Here is an 18,201-nt window from a genome sequence, read left to right on the forward strand (position 1 = left end):
ACACACACTTGAAAGTTCAAAAACAAAGTTCTTTATCACAACATTCAAAAGAAACAAAGCACCCTTTTTGTATTGCAAAGAACACTTATCCCAAAACAACCTTGTAGGATATACAATCCCCTTAATTAGTCCTTAAGTACTTAGCTAGCAGCTGTGAAGTAACGTCACAGCTCTCCTTCTCCCACAAAGTGAGACACACACACTTTGCTCTGCTTGGTTTCAAAGTCGTGAAAAATCAACAAACTAAGTCTGGAAACAGCAAGGCACGGTCCTGAAGAAACAACGATCAGATAATTTTCCACAACGGCCAAGCCAGCACGCTGCTATTTATATCAGCAGCTCTAATTACTGGAGCCCCACCCAAACACAGGTGGCCTCTCTTATCTCCTGTAATACTTCCTCAATTGGTCTCTTCGATGCATAATTCTGTACCTGCATGGGTCTAACACTTCGTCATCCGAATCGACCGAAGATAATGGAGATTGGCTTCCTGGGCTGTGTGCCAAGCCCCCCTCTTCCAAGTCACCCACACCTTCTTCTTCTTCCGAGGAAACTTCACTACCTGACTCTGATGGCAATAAAACAGGCCTATGACATGTTGAAGTTTCCCCTGCATCCATCTCCACATTCCCTGGGGCAGGAGCTGGGCTAGAGCCAACCACAACATCCTCTAGAAAAGGTCACCTCTGGCTTTGGAACAGCCTGCTTGGAAGCAAGAACGAGTTAACTCTCCATCTTCTTATGGGCATCCTAGCAACATCCATTTAGTCACTGAGGAAAGGAAGAGCCAGACCAAAATTTATCTGCTCTTGTCCATGAAAGGAACATTATTCATCAGTTCTCTTTTCCAAAATGGTTTGGGTCTGGATATTGTTTTTTTTTAATTATTATTATTTTTTGTTAAGTTTATTTGACAAACCAACATACAAACAACATTAAACATTTACATTCCTCTATATGCATAAAGATTAATCTTTTACAATTCTATTTACTATACATTATATTCCTTTACTGCTATTTCCCCCCCTTTTTTAAAGATGCATTTGTACAATTTCTCCCACACTCTGTAGTAGTTCTTATTTTGTTGATTTTATATTTCATATGTTAATTTACTTAATTTGGCGCAGTCTAACATTTTTTTAATCACCATCTCTTCATTTGGAGTCTTTTCTTGCTTCCAGACTTGTGCGAATGCCAATCTTGCCGATGTAAGTATATGTGTTATTAAATAATAGTTTTCTTTGCTGTGTTGGCCTCTAATTATTCCTAATAAATACATTTCTGGTTTCGTCTCTAATTTATAATCCAATATTTCTTCCAGCCAGGTCTGAATTTTGATCCAAAATTTCCTTGCTTCCGGACATAGCCACCAGATGTGATAATATGTTCCTACATCTTTTTTGCACTTCCAGCATTTGTTACTTATATTCGAATGTATTTTAGCTAAACGTGCTGTAGCGTAGTGCCATTGGAAAAACATTTTATATAGGTTTTCTTTGTAGGGTATAGATAGTGTCATCTTATAATTTACTTTCCATAATTTTTCCCAGTCTTCCAATTGGATAGTATAGCCAAAATGGGTCTGGATATTGTGGAGAGGAGCAGAAATGATATTGCTTTGCACTTACTTTACACTGAAATGAACACCAAAGTATTTTTGATTTTCTTCCCTGGGTTCTTAGCCCAAGAACTGTAAATTGTTCTCCAGTTCACATTTAAGGCTTCTTCTTCTGCTTGAGTACACAGAGAGAATGAGCTTTTTTCCTCACGGAGAACATGCCACCATTAATTTAAGAAATCGTTTTTCTCCTTAAGTGAGGTTAAATATTTTCTACTTAGGGGGAAAAAAATTATCCCAAGGAAGGACAAGGGCAGCTTTTTGAAATAACGATGCAACCTTTGCTTCTAGTCCTCTTGAATTTTCCCTTCCCTGAATCAGGTAGTTGGAAGAAAACTAACTTTTGCTCAAGAAGGCAATCAAATTTAATAGTGGTGACAAAGATGATTTACTGCAAGGTTGGAGCTGTGCATATATAGTGTAACCAAAAGAGAGAAATTAAAAAGGGACAAAATGTGATGGAAAAGTAAATACCATTTTTAACCATTTTCATATTTATTTCAGCAAGGGAGAAAAATTAGGATAGGATTGGAAAGCAAATGCTCTCTGACATTGGCCTCATTTTAATTGACAGATAAATGCAGACTTGTGCAATCAGCCAGACTCCCATTCATGTAAGTAAATAGAAGAATGGTGCAAAAAATATAATTATATATATTATATATTCACAAGGAGGAGTCTTCCTCGGTAATTTACCGTATAAACTGCAGTAATTGTACACACCACTATGTGGGTGAAACAGCTAAAAGGTTGAGAACTCGTGTACACGAACACAAATTAGCGGTCCGGCGTCAGGAACAGCGCTCCCAGATTTGGATACACATGGAGGAGCAAGGCCATGGCTTCGATTTCCAGGGAACTGAGATTCTGGCACGGGATGAAACCAAGGGAGGTCGCCTCCTAAAAGAAGCCTGGTTCTCGAATGAAAACTCTTTAAATAGACACATCGATATGCCATCGGCATACCAGGCTTTAAGGCACCAACAACGACTTAAAGGAGATGGGTCATTAAGATTGGACACAGCCCCCAGCAGAATTCCCCAGGCCAGACATAGAAACCAGCCAAATGAGGGTGGGATAACCCCCCACGAGAAACAAGGGAACATACTGGAGTAATACGGAGGTAGAGGTGGAGGGGCACAATTTAAGTCTAACATAGAGGACAAGGGGGGATTAGAACAGTGTAGACCTAGGACGAGGACATGGGTAAAAAAATTGCAAGAGCAGACATGTACCACTATAGAAAGTAACAACGACAATGGGGGGAAGAAAGGAATACCAAACACCTCCGAAGCATTGCCTCACAACTCCACCCCCTCCCTTGGGGAGGGAAAAAGGCAACAGACACGAGTAAAAGCGGTAGATCTCCCTTCAGCCAGCAGGATTAAGCCCACAGTTAGGCTTACCGCAGGGGGGAGGGAAGGGTGTGGCCCCGTGACGCGGGCAATGAGCAGACTGAGTAATGCTTTATAAAGATGTTTGTCTCCCACGGCATTTTAATACTCTGACGAAGTTAGCAGCACGCTAACGAAAGGTAAGTGGTTTTATTAAAGTCTCTATGTTCCGGTGATCGAGATGACTGCTGCCTCATCATTCACGTATGTACCTGGAACTCGCATTTTTAGGACTATTCTTGATATATATATATATATATATATATATATATATATATATATATATATATATATATATATATATATATGTCACATGTTTAAGCTGAATTTGAAAATTAAGGGAGACTAGGATAGATCTATTTCTATATATTTCTATATATATTTGTTTTCGTAAATTTTCACGGGTATATGTATGTAGATTGTTCTGAGTTCGGGTTTTGCCCTGTGTAATGTTTTGCATGTCTATGCGACGTTTCGGCGAAATCACATTCACCATCTTCAGGCTGAAGTTCCAATCTTTGTGTTGTTGTAAATGGAATGTCGCATAGACATGCAAAACATTACACAGGGCAAAACCCGAACTCAGAACAATCTACATAATCTGGCGACGTTTCGATGAGGTCCCACTCATCATCTTCAGGCTGGTGTTTCTCTCCTTGATCTCAAGTGAGCACTGCGAGACCTGAGCTGCATTCCTTCTATAAATACTGGTGGCTGGGTGTGGTTTGATGGCTCAGCAATTGCCTGCTGTGTAGAAACTTCCTGGTGAGTCAGAGGGGTAACAATTGGGGTCGTTGATGTAGCTGAGGTATGCTGATTAGTTAATGGTTGTAGATTAGGCGTGATGTCCTGAGTAGTTGGGACTTGCAAGTTACTTGATTGCTTTACAATGTGTGTCCTGAGTCTGGTTTCTGTGGCTGGGATACGTTTGAGGGCTGGTTTCCAAATGTCTGGTAAGCGAGAGGTATCATCTCGCTTGTTCATATTTTGGGGATGTTTTTCTATCTCGATTTTATCTCCGCAAACACAACATCAAGACAGCCTTTGGTACAGATAAAAAAATAGCCAACATCCTAAGAAACCCGAAAGACAATATCCAACTTGAAAACCAGGGAGTTTATCAAATACCATGTAAAATCTGCCCAGCCACATATATTGGACAAACAAACAGGAGAGTAAATGCACGTGTTGCAGAACATAAGAATGCATTAAAGAAAAAAGAAAAAACCTCCTCCCTTTTCCAACACTTCAAAACCACAGGACATGAAATTGATTTTGACAGTACCAAATTAATTTCCAAAACAGAACACTACAGCAAAAGAATAATCATGGAAGCCATCGAGATAGAAAAACATCCCCAAAATATGAACAAGCGAGATGATACCTCTCGCTTACCAGACATTTGGAAACCAGCCCTCAAACGTATCCCAGCCACAGAAACCAGACTCAGGACACACATTGTAAAGCAATCAAGTAACCTGCAAGTCCCAACTACTCAGGACATCACGCCTAATCTACAACCATTAACTAATCAGCATACCTCAGCTACATCAACGACCCCAATTGTTACCCCTCTGACTCACCAGGAAGTTTCTACACAGCAGGCAATTGCTGAGCCATCAAACCACACCCAGCCACCAGTATTTATAGAAGGAATGCAGCTCAGGTCTCGCAGTGCTCACTTGAGATCAAGGAGAGAAACACCAGCCTGAAGATGATGAGTGGGACCTCATCGAAACGTCGCCAGAAATTTCCAAATCCTACACGGGAAGAAACCCGAATATACCAAGACCATCATACCTGTACCCGTGAAAATCTACGAAAACATATATATATATATATATATATATATATATATATATATATATATATATATATATATATATATATATCTTTCCCTCTCTCTCTCCCTCTCTCTTTCTTTCTCCCTCTCTCTCTCCTTCTCTCCCTTTCTCTCTCTGCCCCCCTCTCTCCATCCCCCCCCCTTCCATCACTCTTTCTCCCTCTACCCTCCTGTCTCCCTCTCTCTCACACCCTCCATCTCCCTCCCTCAATCTCTCCCCCCCCCTCTGTCTCCACAAAGGGAAAAACAGTTCGACCTATCAAAACCAGCTGAGAAACACAAGTTAAAATATGGAAGAAAAATAGATCCAGCAAACTACAGACCTATCAGCCTGACTTCAATACCAGGGAAGATTCTGGGAAAGATATTCAAGCAATGAATCAGCAAACACCTAGACGCATAATAACCAAAAGTCAACATGGGGTTGCCAAAATCATGCCAGACTAATCTTGCTGCATTCTTTGACAATTGACAAAATTAGTGGACATCAGGAATGCTGTCAATATAATTTACTTGGACTTCGGTAAGGCATTTGATAAAGTAGATCATAACCTACAACTAGATAAAATAGAAAAATGTGGGTTAGACAGCATCACAACCAGATGGGTTCATAACTGGGTGACCAATTGCACTTAACATGTAGTCCTCCATGGACCTGCATCTACATGGTGGGAAGTATGCAGTGCAGTACCCCTCTGTTTCAGGCCCGGTACTCTTCAACATCTTGGATAAGGGGACAAATGAGAACCTCATCAAATTTGCAAATGACACTGAGCTGTTAGGAATAGCCAACACTCCAGAAGATAGGCTTAAGATACAGAAGGATCTTGACAGACTTGAATATTGGGTGCTATCTAACAAAATGAAATTCAATGGTAATAAAAAGTTAAGGTTCTACATTAAGACAAGAAAAACAAAATGCACAGGTACAGAATGTGTGGTACCTTGCTCAACTATGAGTACTAATGGACAACCATTTAAATATGAGCCAGGAGTGTGCAGCAGCTGCCAAAAAACCTAACCTAGCTTGCACAAAACAAAAGGATAGAATCAAGATCACTTGAAGTGTTAATACCACTACATAATGCCTTGGTAACTGTTGTGATTCCGTCTGAGACCCCTCAGGGAACGGCTGATCCTCTGCCGGCTTCCTGCTAAGAGGGGGAGGATGAGGAACAGGAGGTTCAGGCAGACGGGGAGGAGGAATCTCAGGCTGAGGGAGAGGGAGGACAGCCAGAGTCCCCCGAGAGGGAGCTCTCCCCAGCAAGCAGCCTGGATTCCTTAGATGAAAATGCACAAGCAATAATCGATCTCCGGCAGAGAAGAGCAACACAACGAAGGGGACAATTAGCCAGGTACTTTCAGCACTAAAGAGGCAACAGGTGGGTTTGGGTGTGGTGCTCTCTGGAAAGGCTGAAAAGACAGACCCACCCTTCCTGGCTTGTGGAGTATTATCTTTGGGAGTCCTGGGACCTGGCTGTGATCTTTGGCGTCTTGGAATTCTGGTTTGTGACTTTGAATACTGAAACCTTGGGGGAAAAAGGTGTGGGTTTTATTCTCTACAGTGGTGGGTATGCCAGCAAGAAGTCTGCTGTATTGTCTGGCCATCAGGACTCTGCTGTGAAGTCTCATAGCCTGCCTGTTGGGAAGAACAGGTTTTTCTCTGTGTTTATTTTTCAAACTATAAAGTGCTTTTGATTTTACCAGCGTGTCTGGCTGCTTTTTCCAGTTGGTGTTGAAGTCTGGGGGCACCCAGACAGAACAGGTAACTCTTGGAATATTTCATCCAGTTTTGGTTGCCACAATGTAAAAAAGATGTGGAGACTCTAGAAAAAGTGCAAAAAAGAGCAACAAAGATGATTAGGGGACTGGAGGCTAAAACATATGAAGCACAGTTGCAGGAACTGGGTATGTCTAGTTTAATGAAAAGAAGGACTAGGGGAGACATAATAGTACTGTTCCAACATCTCAGGGGCTTCCACAAAGAAGAGGGAGTCAAGCTACTCTCCAAAGCACCTGACAAGAAACAGTGGGTGAAAACTACTCAAAGAGAGAAGGAACCTAGAACTAAGAAGAAATTTCCTGCTAGAGAGAACTGTAACAATGGAAGTTTTAAAGAAGATATTGGGTAACCATTTGTCTGAAGCGGTGTAAGGTTTTTTACCTGAGCAGGGGGTTGGACTAGAAGACCCCCCAAAGTCCCTTCCAACTCTTATTCTGTTTCATTCCATCCTCTCTCTCCCTTCCTCCTTCCCTCTGCCCTCCCCTCTCTGTCTCTCTGACTGGAAAATCTAAGCAAAGGTGACTAATTTTACAAAAAAAAGGTGTCAAGTTGTTGTCAACTTGTATTGTCCTGAGGCAATATTCCAATTACAGTAGAAAGGCTGTAATTATTGTAAAGTGGAAAGGCTGCTGAGTCATGAACCTGAAAACCTCTGTGTTGTATATACTCCTGGTCAGTTGGAGGATGGCAAAGAGTTTGCTTACTCTGATACAGATAGTGTCTATGAATTAGTGGCAGGTCCTGGGTTACAGGTGTCAGAACAGGTGGAAGGCCAGCCACAGGACGCTGCTATGAGTCTAGACTCCAGTGAAGAAGAGACAGATAATAGATGGTTAAATCCGCATTTCAGAAGGGTGCAAAGGTGCAGGGAACAAGTGTTAGGGAAGATATATTAAGGGGAGGAACAGGTTAATTACTGAAGTGATTTATTTGTCACGTCCAGGTGCCAGCAGGGAAGAAAGGCAGAGTTTTCAATGTTGTAAATCCATCAAGGACGTGTGCCGGTATGGCTACAAAATAAGTTAGTTTATTCTCTGCTATTTAACAGCTGTTCTTAGTGCTTTGAACTACGCTGCATAGACTGCTTATCTTAAGATAAGGGGGGAGGCCTGGAGGAATGTTTTGGTGTGCTCTAATTATTAAAGATAAGAGAGGAAGGAATGTGACGGCCTGTAATGCATTTTGAATATGTGGGAGAGGAGAAATAAAGACGTTGTTTTTGTTTATGAAATCCTGCATTCAGTAAGCATTATTTCCAATCTAACCAAAGTTCTAACCAGAATCCAGAACACTCTGGAGCCTGGCTAGGCCGAAAATGTTCTACAATCTGATTGGTTAAGAATTGTATAAACTATAATGCACCTTTATTTTTTTAATTAATTAATTTATTCATTCATTCATTCATTCATTCATTTATTTATTTATTTGTATGCCACCCCTCTCCGTAGACTCGGGGCGGCTAACAACAGTAATAAAAAAACAGCATGTAAATCCAATACTAAAACAACTAAAAAAAACCTTATGGTAAAACCAAACATCCATACATACAAACATACCATGCATGAATTGTAAAGGCCTAGGGGGAAAGAATATCTCAGCTCCCCCATGCCTGACGGCAGAGGTGGGTTTTAAGGAGCTTACGAAAGGCGAGGAGGGTGGGGGCAATTCTAATCTCCAGGGGGAGTTGGTTCCAGAGGGCCGGGGCCGCCACAGAGAAGGCTTTTCCCCTGGGCCCCACCAAACGACATTGTTTTGTTGACGGGACCCAGGGAAGGCCCACTCTGTGGGACCTAACCGGTCGCTGGGATTCGTGTGGCAGAAGGCGGTCTCGTAAATACCCTGATCCGGTGCTATGAAGGGCTTTATAGGTGATTACCAACACTTTGAATTGTGACCGGAAACTGATCAGCAACCTTTGCATATGTGTCATTCGTAGTAGTTCGTAGTGGTTAGTTCTGGGTGGTTCTTTGTAGTCTGTAGTTAGTGGTAGTGTGCTGTATAAGATAGTATTGGTGTTCTGTAAATTGAATATAGAGAATATACTGTAGTTTTTGTTGGCATGGGTGTCAAGATAAAGGAGTGTTTATGCATAAGTTTTGGGAATGCCCGATAGTGCAGGAATTTTGGCAAAAAGTGAAAGAGGATATCAATAGAATGCTAAATATACAATGGACAATCACTAAGGAAATGGCAGTACTAGTTAAAAGCAATGCGATGGGAGAATTTAGAGAAATAAAAAAAAGTAGCAATAGAAAGCGCTCAGGCAGTAATAGTCTTTGGTTGGAAGGATGCGACAAAATGGACAATGCAAAATTGGTATAGATACATGGTGGACCATATTCAATTTGAAATTATGGATAAAAGGATAAATTCGGAAAATGAAACTGAGTTGGGACAACTGATGGGACGGTGGGACAAGGTAAGACGATATATGATGAGCAGAATCCGAGACCAAGCTACAAAAAATAAATTGGAATCACTCTATAATATGTAAATAGATATATTGCTCTTTGGTCAAGTGGACTATACAAGAACACCCCCGATTTGGTGGTGGGGAATGTGTGTGTGTCTGGGTGGGGGGCACATTTCACTATGCACTGTTTTATGTTGTGTGTAATATAAATTTGTTAAAAATTTATTTAAAAAATTTATTTTAAAAAAAGAAGAGAATATACTGTAGTTTTGCTACAAAGTCTCTGCCGTATTGTCTTCCTTCTTCAATGTCTTCAGTTTCTGATATCTTGGCTGCTTCTGACCTGTAAGCTTCTGAACGCAACCCTGACAGTTGTTACAGTGGCACTGAAAAAAGTGATTGATTTATTTTCCACACTTATGACCATTGCAGCATCCCCATGCTCACATGATCAAAAATTTGTTCATTGGCAACTGGCATGTGTTTATGGTGGTTGCTCTGTATGAGCATCATCTGATCCCCATTTGTGATCTTCCCAGCTGTCACTCAACCACAGCAACTGTACACACTGCTCAGCCAGCTCAGTTCAAGAAGTAGCAGCTACTGCCCGTTTAATATGTAGCATAAAATAACAGCAACAATACCTTATTTATTTAGTTGATGGATTGAATTTATACTTACGGAGTGTACAAACATTTATAGTATTTCTAAGCAAGAACTTATAAATAACGTAGAGTATTTATGAATGGGAATGTATAAATAATATATGGGATTTATAAATGAGAATGTATAAATAATTGATAGAATTTATGAATGAGAGTTTTAAAATAATTTATAGAGTGTACGAATAATTCATGGAATTAAATGTATATTATACAAAATATAATCATGCTCCGTAACCTCCATTTATCAGACCTATGGGTGGACAGGGAAAGGTCCATTATTGCTAAATGTCTGTTAAAGAGAGAGTGATCATTGTGGAAATTTACATTATTGCATGACAGCATCATCACATGAAAGACTCAAATTATTTATGGCTGACATTTGCATAATGATATCATTATGCCAATGGTGTGAACCAGGGGTGTCAAACTGGATTTCATTGAGGGCTGCATCAGGGTTGTGTTCAGGGGTAGATTTCCATTACTGCTGCTACTGGTGTGCTGCATGCGCAGCTTCTGTTGTCTTGTGTGCACACACATCCCAGTGTTTTTGCTTCTGCGCATGTGCAGGAGACAAAAATACACTGAAATCTTGCAAGGGGATGAGAGACAGGTTTTTAGCATTTTTTATGCTTCCGTGCATGCGCAGAATCAAAAATTCATTGAAATCTCTCTCTTGCGCATATGCACAAAGCAAAAATATAGAAACATAGAAGACTGACAGCAGAAAAAGACCTCATGGTCCATCTAGTCTGCCCTTATACTATTTCCTGTATTTTTATCTTAGGATGGATATATGTTTATCCCAGGCATGTTTAAATTCAGTTATTGTGGATTTACCAACCACGTCTGCTGGGAGTTTGTTCCAAGGATCTACTACTCTTTCAGTAATATAATATTTTCTCATGTTGCTTTTGATCTTTCCCCCAACTAACTTCAGATTGTGCCCCCTTGTTCTTATGTTCACTTTCCTATTAAAAACACTTCCCTCCTGAACCTTATTTAACCCTTTAACATAGTTAAATGTTTCGATTATGTCCCCCCTTTTCCTTCTATCCTCCAGACTATACAGATTGAGTTCATGAAGTCTTTCCTGATAGGTTTTATGCTTAAGACCTTCCACCATTCTTGTAGCCCATCTTTGGACCCGTTCAATTTTGTCAATATCTTTTTTGTAGGTGAGGTCTCCAGAACTGAACACAGTATTCTAAATGTGGTCTCACCAGCACTCTATATAGCGGGATCATAATCTCCCTCTTCCTGCTTTTTATACCTCTAGCTATGCAGCCAAGCATCCTACTTGCTTTTCCTACCGCCCGACCACACTGCTCACCCCATTTTGAGACTGTCAGAAATCACGACCCCTAAATCCTTCTCTTCTGAAGTTTTTGCTAACACAGAACTGCCAATACAATACTCAGATTGAGGATTCCTTTTCCCCCAAGTGCATTATTTTACATTTTGAAATATATGCTGTGATGCATGCTCACGCAAGAGAACTGAAGCTGTGTACCATCGCTATCGATGCCCCGTCATCTACCGTACGGGTAGCAACCCACTACTGGTTGTGTTTGACCTTGGGGTGATGGGATGGGATGTGTGTGGCCAGCTTGATGTCACTTGTGTTGGGGGTGCCTGTGGTGGCCCAATCTCTCTGCCAGCAAAAGGTGGTGCAGCAGGTAGAGTGCAGTACTGCAGGCCACTAAAAAGAAGCTGACTGTAGATCTGAAGGTCAGTGGTTCAAATCTCATCACCAGCTCAAGGTTGACTCAGCCTTCCATCCTTCCTAGGTGGGTAAAATGAGGACCCGGATTGTGGGGGCAATAGGCTGGCTCTGTTATAAAAAGTGCTATTGCTAACATGTTGTAAGCCGCCCTGAGTCTAAGGAGAAGGGCGGCATAACAAAATTGAATAAATAAAAATAAAAACGGGATCCTGAGCTCCATTTCTGGCTGCGACAACAAAGCAATTCCATACTGTTTTCTAGGCAGCAAGAAAACTGCACAGAAGGGTCCATAAAATCATAGGAGTTAAGCTTGAATAGGAGATGGAAGAAAGAAAATCAAAGGGAGATCCAATCCAAATTAAAGAGAAATTTCCTGATATTGAGAACAATTAATCAGCTGAACGGCTTGTCTCCATCACTGGAGTTTCCAAAGTGCATTTCATAAAAGGCAACTGGATTTTCTTGGGTTCCTTGGAAATGTTTTACTTTTCATCCAAGAAGTCCACAGAATTAAAAAAAAAAAATTCTTGGACAAGATCAGTTTTCTTTTGGAAAAATACATTTGAGACAACCATGACCTGGGTTTTTATGAAGAGGCTGGTCAGCTATTTGTCTGAAATAGGGCTTTCTGGACTAGAACAGTATTTCCCAACCTTGGCAATTTGAATATATTTTGACTTCAACTCCCTGAATTCTGGGAGTTGAAGTCCAGATATCTTCAAGTTGCCAAGGTTGGGAAACACTGGACTAGAAGACCCCCAAGGTCCCTTCCAACCTTGTTATTCTGTATTCTAAAAGCAAAGCTTCTAAACGGAAAGCATATCAGGACCTTGGACAGCTCCTGACATTCCTAGAGCAACAACTGCATATCTCCTTTTAGTAAATAATCTCAAGAGAACAGCACCCTTGTAGAAATAGTCACAATCTAGTTCAAAATTAGCATCGGCCTTACTGGAACGCTTTCTAGACTATTAAACTTCACCTGATTTTGAAAAACTTGCCTCTTTCTGCAATGTTGGAGGAGCTTGAAGTTTTGCCTGAAGCTCAGTGAATGAATTGGAAACGTCTAGAATATGATGTGCCACAGGTGGCACCGAGAGCCATATTGGAGGGTATGCGAGCTGTTGCCCTAGCTCAGCTCCAGCACGCATGCATGCACCAGCCAGCTGATCTTTGAATGGCCCTCCCCATCCTGCCCATCCCATCCCAACATGACCCATTTTGGATGTCAGATAAGTACAGGGCACATGCAGAGGCTCTTGGATGGCATTTTTAGCCTCAAGCGGGCCTCTGGAGCCTGGGGAGGGTGAAAAATGGGCCTACCGGGCCCACCAGAAATCAGGAAATGGGCCATTTCGGGCCTTTTTGCCCTCCCCAGACTCCAAGAAAGTCTCTGGAGCCTGGATAGGATGAAAAACAGGCCTACCGGGCTTACTAGAAGTTTGGAAATGAGCTTTTTTCAGCCTGTGGAGGCAGTGGTGGACTGCTCGACTTACCTGCTACCTACCGAAGTTGCCTCATAGACCATTGCGCTACTGAGATTTGGCCTCTGCGCAGCAACCCAAATCTTGCGCGAGGACGTGAGCGAAAGCGAAATTTTGGCAATTTTCATGAAAATAGCTGAATTCTCGCTCTCGCATGAACAGAAGCCAAATCTCACCTGGGGGCACGTCAGGAGCATGAAGCTGCACATGCATCCGGTATTTTCCTACCAAAGCTGTTAGAAAAATTCCCCCGAAACCAAGAGAATAAAAGCAAAAGTCTTTATTAACAACAACATATAGAAAACATAGAAAACATCAGACAGGGACCTGGAGAGGTCACAGGGAAGATACCCATATTCCTCTGAAGGTAAATTACACAACTACAGGGATCATCTTATATAGGTTTCTTGATGTCTTGTTTACATCCCTTCCTTCTGTCCATAGTCTGTCCATATTTGGAGTTGTTTTTCTGTTATTTCATCATCTTTCTTAGGAATTTTCTATATCATTTATTTATCAGGGACCGCCTTCTGCTGCACGAATCCCAGCGACCAGTTAGGTCCCACAGAGTGGGTCTTCTCCGGGTCCCGTCAACCAAACAATGTCGTTTGGCAAGACCCAGGGGAAGAGCCTTCTCTGTAGTGGCCCCGGCCCTCTGGAACCAACTCCCCCCAGAGATTAGAATTGCCCCCACCCTCCTTGCCTTTTGTAAGCTGCTTAAAACCCACCTCTGCCACCAGACATGGGGGAATTGAGATACACTCTCCCCTTAGGCCTTTAAAATTTTATGCATGGTATGTCTGTATGTATGATCGGTTTTTATATAATGGGTTGTAACTGTTTTTTAGTATTGGATTATACTGTTTTGTTACTGTTGTTAGCCGCCCCGAGTCTGCGGAGAGGGGCGGCATACAAATCCAATAAATAATAATAAAAATAATAATAATATGTTGTTTCCCCTCTCTCCTCTGATTGTTTCCTGGCTTGGAGTTTGGGGTCACTTTGCCCTTAACTTATTATGAACCCATTTCCTGGGAATTTTCATGCGAAACATCAACGTGTTTTTCTCCTCTTTTGCCGTTTTGCAATCCCTTCCTGGCAAGGCCTGCTGTCTCTGAAATCAAGGTTCATAAAAAGTTCATTACGCTCATAAAGTGTTCTTATGTCTAGGCCCTATATGTTTCTTACTGGAGCCATGCACTTTGGCACACCAACTGCTGCCCACCACTGTCCAGAGGCCAGGGGTGGGTGGATTGTGCACGCGTCTTCAGGGGAGCTTGGGGGGGTTGCATGCACATGATGATGATGATGATGATGATTATTATTATTATTATTATTAATTATTATGTCAGTACAACACAGCAAACGAGATCACTATGCTGGATTTCGTATTCCATCACCAGTCGGGCGTTTCCCAAGCACCTAGGACTGCCTGATGTAGCGGCGAATTATGTTTGCCAATCCCAGTAAAGTGGCCTTTTGCAATTGACAGATGGAGATTTTGTCAATTCCAATGGTTTTCAAATGTCCACTGAGATCCTTTGGCACTGCGCCCAGCGTGCCGAGTACCACTGGGACCACTTTCACTGGCTTATGTCAGAGTCGTTGCAGCTCGATTTTTAGATCTTCGTATTTCACTAATTTCTCTAGCTGCTTCTCCTCAATTCTGCTGTCCCCTGGGATTGCGATGTCGATGATCCATACTTTCTTTTTCTCCACGATCAGGATGTCTGGTGTGTTATGCTTCAGAATTCGGTCAGTCTGAAGTCGGAAGTCCCACGGTAGTTTTGCTTGCTCATTTTCGACCACTTTTTCAGGCTTATGATCCCACCAGTTCTTTGCCACTGGTAAATGGTAGTTCTGGCACAAGTTCCAGTGGATTATTATTATGATTATGATTATGATTATGATTATGATTATGATTATGATTATGATTATGATTATGATTATGATTATGATTATGATTATGATTATGATTATGATTATGATTATGATTATGATTATGATTATGATTATGATTATGATTATGATTATGATTATGATTATGATTATGATTATGATTATGATTATGATTATGATTATGATTATGATTATGATTATGATTATGATTATGATTATGATTATTAATTATTATTATGATTATTAATTATTATTATTATCATCATCATCATCATTACACTTTGAGCACCTGAGGAAAAAAAGGTTCACCATCATAGTTCTATAGGGGGAGTATAGCTCAGTTTGCTCCGATGAACTTTGGCGTTAATAAACACCAAGAATGAATCCAGAATGTTTTATTTATGATGCCATTTTGACTCAAGGCAATTATATCACCAGATAATTTAACTTCCCCTCTATGTTATTTCTTACATAATGTCATGTATCAAGAATAGTCCAGTTCATGACCATCTCTGGGTCTCTCTGCTCTTTGATGAAGTGTGATCTTCTTGCCCACATAATATACTAGCAAATGTCCCCCTGGGAAAGAGTTGTAGTCTTGCCAGGGGGAAAAAAATCCATAAAATAATTTGTATATTAACAGATAGAATTCATTTTCTTGACTTTTAGCATAATGAAGTGCTTCCTTTTGTAGATGATGGTTCTGTGGTTCAGAAAAACCCCCCACATCAATGCATTTTATACTTCTTCGTCTTTGGCAAATAAAGCATTATAAATACACCATCCCAGTACAATAGCCTTCAACAAAACAACTCCTGCCAAGGTAAGCCCTGAGCAAAAGCCATGGGTAACCTACAAATGAAAGGAATAATAAAAGGATAATGCGTCTGAATTTATATTTATCAGTCCTAAAATTTTGCCTTCTTCTCAGGAGCTGATGATCTTTCACCAGCAGGATAATGCTTCAGGGTAGGCTTCATTCAGAGTTAAATTAAATAGATCTCTTGATTTCAGCCAACAAATCATTTTAAGACCTGGTGCCTGTGTTTACATCACGTGTCAAATGTCCATGGAGATTCTCAGTCACCCAGGTCATGGTGAACCCAAAGATACCCAAAGAGTCTACGGAGAGGGGCGGCATACAAATCTAATTAATAATAATAATAATAATAATAATAATAATAATAGTAATAGTAATAGTAATAATAATAATAATAATAATAATAATAATAATAAGAATAATAATAATACTTTTCCAAAAGGCAATTGGACTTTCTTGGGATATTTGGGGGATGTTTCTTCTTCTTCTTCTTTTGTTGTTTTTTTGTTCACCACATGGTTCAAAATACTAGAAACATAGAAACAAAGAAGATTGACGGCAGAAAAAGACCTCATGGTCCATCTAGTCTGTCCTTATACTATTTCCTGTACAGTGATACCTTGTCTGACGAACTTAATTGGTTCCGGGACGAGATTTGTAAGGTGAAAAGTTCATAAGACAAAACATTGTTTCCCATAGGAATCAATGTAAAAGCAAATAATGTGTGTAAACCCATTAGGAAAATCCAAACTTTAAGGCTTAAAAAAAAGCGGTGGGGGACAAAGTGAAGGCTAACGGAGTGGAGACAGACAGCGAGGAGAAGCAAAGAATGGAGGTCCTAACAAAGGCTAATGCCGCCCCAAATCTCTCCCAAAATCGCCACTCCAAAAGCTTCCTATCTTGCCCCAAATTGCTTCTAAAATCACCCCTCCAGCCGCTTCCTATGCCACCCAAATTGAGGTCCTAACGGAGGCAAATGGAGTGAAGAAAGGCAGCAAGGAGAAACGAGGCATTTTGAAAGGAGAGGTGAGTTTGGAAGACTTTGGAAGTGATTTGGAGTGGCTTAGAAAGCTTTTGGGGGAGTGATTTTGGGGGCAATTTGGAGCAGTGTAGGAAGCTTTTGGGGGAGTGATTTTGTGGGCAATTTGGGGCGGTGTAGGAAGCTTTTGGAGGGGTGATTTTTGGAGCAATTTGGGGCAAGATAGGAAGCTTTTGGAGTTGCAAATGTGAATGCTCCAACACTGGAAGATTTTAAAGAGATGCTGGATAACCATTAGTCTCAAGTAATGTAGGGTTTCTTGCCTAAGCAGGGGGTCCCTAGGATCAGCCCCAAGTGGGGGTTCCTAACATTCGCCATTCCTGGAATGCTACTGGAGACTGGCGTGAGTGTGCACGCATCTGGGGGGAAACCCATGCATCCTCGTGCAAGATTCAGCTTCTGCACATGTGCCAGGTGTAGTGATTTCTGACAGTCTCAAAATGGGTGAGCAGTGTGGTCGGGCGGTAGGAAAAGAAAGTAGGATGCTTGGCTGCATAGCTAGAGGTATAACAAGCAGGAAGAGGGAGATTGTGATCCCCTTATATAGAGCACTGGTGAGACCACATTTGGAGTACTGTGTTCAGTTCTGGAGACCTCACCTACAAAAAGATATTGACAAAATTGAACGGGTCCAAAGACGGGCTACAAGAATGGTGGAAGGTCTTAAGCATAAAAGGTATCAGGAAAGACTTCATGAACTCAATCTGTATAGTCTGGAGGACAGAAGGGAAAGGGGGGACATGATCGAAACATTTAAATATGTTAAAGGGTTCAATAAGGTCCAGCAGGGAAGTGTTTTTAATAGGAAAGTGAACACAAGAACAAGGGGACACAATCTGAAGTTAGTTGGGGGAAAGATCAAAAGCAACATGAGAAAATATTATTTTACTGAAAGAGTAATAGATCCTTGGAACAAACTTCCAGCAGACGTGGTTGGTAAATCCACAGTAACTGAATTTAAACATCCTTTGTAAGATAAAATACAGGAAATAGTATAAGGGCAGACTAGATGGACCATGAGGTCTTTTTCTGCCATCAGTCTTCTATGTTTCTATGTTTCTAAGAGTGAGATTTCAATGATTTTTGCTGGTATTTTTGCTTCCGCGCATGCATGGATGGAAAAAAATCGGCCCAAATTGCAAAAATCTTGCTCTTGTGCGCATCCTCACATGAGATTTGGCTTCTGGTGCATGCACAGAAGTTGAATCTCATGCTGACATGTGCACCCACCTGCCGGTCAGCTGGAGCTGTGCACACAGCTCCATTTCTGCCACCAGAATGGCGTTTCCCCCTGTTCCAGCTGCAACCCATTACTGATCCGCCCATAGATTTCCACTGCTCTCCTCTTCTCTGCCTTCTGTGCATCCACGCATCAGGCTCAGGACCCAGCTGTCCCTCCTCTTCCTCATCAGCCACCTCCAGACCTCGGGGCTGTTGACTCTCCATCTAAGGGCTGACGGACATTTTATTTATTTTTATTTATTTTAATTGGATTTGTATGCCGTCCCTTTCTGAGGACT

Source organism: Erythrolamprus reginae, chromosome 3 (genome assembly GCF_031021105.1).
Source record: "Erythrolamprus reginae isolate rEryReg1 chromosome 3, rEryReg1.hap1, whole genome shotgun sequence".
NCBI classification, from domain to species: domain Eukaryota; kingdom Metazoa; phylum Chordata; class Lepidosauria; order Squamata; family Dipsadidae; genus Erythrolamprus; species Erythrolamprus reginae.